We start from the raw sequence: 1,993 nt of genomic DNA on the forward strand, positions 1-1,993 counted from the left end.
GAATTTGGTGTTGCCTTGTGGCAGTTGAAGGTTTTCAGAAATTCTACAAGTGTCATCTTGCTTAAGAGAACTTATAGAAGAGCTATCTTAAATATTGCAATTTCTCGATAGTCTTGGTTTTTACAATATCATTGAGGACATGTTCAACTAGGTGTGATTTGATACTTTTAGGACTATTGGGCCTAGTTCTTTCATCTGGGAATTGACTACAATCACAGCTACTGTTTTAGTTTTTCGGTGGCATTACTAGAGGTTTTGTATGCTCGAATGTACTGTTCATCAGGTGGTTACTTGATCATCTCCTTCTTTGGATCAAATTAGTTGGGTTCTCCCTGATGAGTATGCATTGTCTAAAGATCAGGTGTTTGAAACTAAAGCTCGTGAAAATATTAGGTTAAGAAGAAAATTTAACTAATATTAGTGATGGGTGTGTGCATTATGCATGTTTGGTGGTTGATTCTGGATTCACTCCGGGTTTTAGCAGGTAGTAATTAAGAATATTCTCATGGTTATGTGAGAAAAGGGTTCATTCTAATGATTTTGTTGTGATTTAGAGAGTTTCGATTGAGGTTTGGTTCATGGATTAGCCTGTGGCTTGATAATCACTCCTGGGTTGTAGATTTTTCAATTTTGATTCAAAATTTCAATTTTATAGTTGATCCTAATGATATGGTCTAAGGATGAGTTCAATTGGGAAAGAAAAATATCGAACTTTGAGGTTATGCCTCGGGGTCTTGGTAGCATTGAGTATCCTTCTTTCTTTTACTTTATGTTCGAAGACGAATATGAGTTTTAGTGGTGGATGATGTAATGACCCAGAAGGTTAGTTTTGATATTTTTGATAAAATTACCATTTCACCCCTCCTTTCAATTGTCCTGAGTCATTTTAGATTGAATTTGAAAGTTGATTTTTATAAATCTTATGAAAAGTTGAGATTTTGCTAAAAATGAATTTTAAAGGCTTAAGTTGTCAAATTTTGAGTTTCGGAGTCATTTAAAGTTTTGAGTCTCAGAATAGAATTTCGTTGACTCCATTAGTTCCAAAAAATGGAAATTGGTCTAGGAGAGTTGTCGAAATCAGATTTGGAGTTGAAACGTAGAATTTAGGTCCGATGTTGGAAATTGAGTTAAAGTTTGATACAAGTTTGACTTTAGTCAATATTTTGGGGTTTGGGTGCTCAGATTGGATTTTTGATAATTTCAATGAATTTGGAATGTGATTCTAATGCTAGAAAGGGCTTCGTTGTAATTTTTGGAAGTCTTGAGCTTGTTTTGATATTTTGGAGGTCTAAGTTAATTTGGTTGGGAATTTTTTGAATTTCAGGTCAAAAACACCTCAAATTCAAATTCTGTCGGTTTCATTAAGCCTAAAATATCATTTCCAAACATATTTGATTTGTGTTCGGGAAGTTCTGAATTAGTTTTGAGTGGTTTGACGTTGTTTCAACAAATTATAGCAACTAAAAGGTTTATTATTAGTTTTAAAGATCGAAAAATTATTCTGAAACTTCTGAAATTTTGAGCAGAAATTATAGGACTTATCTGCAAACTTTGGTGCATTTTCACTAACCCGAGATTGCCTTTTTATTATAAAATAAGAAATAATTATTTACCGAATAAGAATTATATTTTACTAGGCAAATGAGTTCAAAATTGAGTTTCGATTGAAGGAACAGATCTGTATCATTATTTCAGAAATTTAGAAAAAAGAATTGGGTCATTTCGCTATCTTATGAGAGATTTACGTCTCTTTTAGTAAAAATATAAGTTGCAGATTTTCTGGTGCAAATAGAGATGTACATGTATATAAATTTCAGACTGCGTTCATTTGGTATTTTGAGTATATCGACAATTTTAGAACTCGGAATGGAGTGATTCTTGTGAATTCTTCTTGATATAATATGGGAGTTAGTATACAATCTTCAATTAGACATTTTCTCATGATTTCTTCATCTTGTTTTCTTTTCTTATCCATAAATTTCTTGGGAGAAAT

Source organism: Solanum dulcamara, chromosome 3 (assembly GCF_947179165.1).
Source record: "Solanum dulcamara chromosome 3, daSolDulc1.2, whole genome shotgun sequence".
Taxonomy (NCBI): domain Eukaryota; kingdom Viridiplantae; phylum Streptophyta; class Magnoliopsida; order Solanales; family Solanaceae; genus Solanum; species Solanum dulcamara.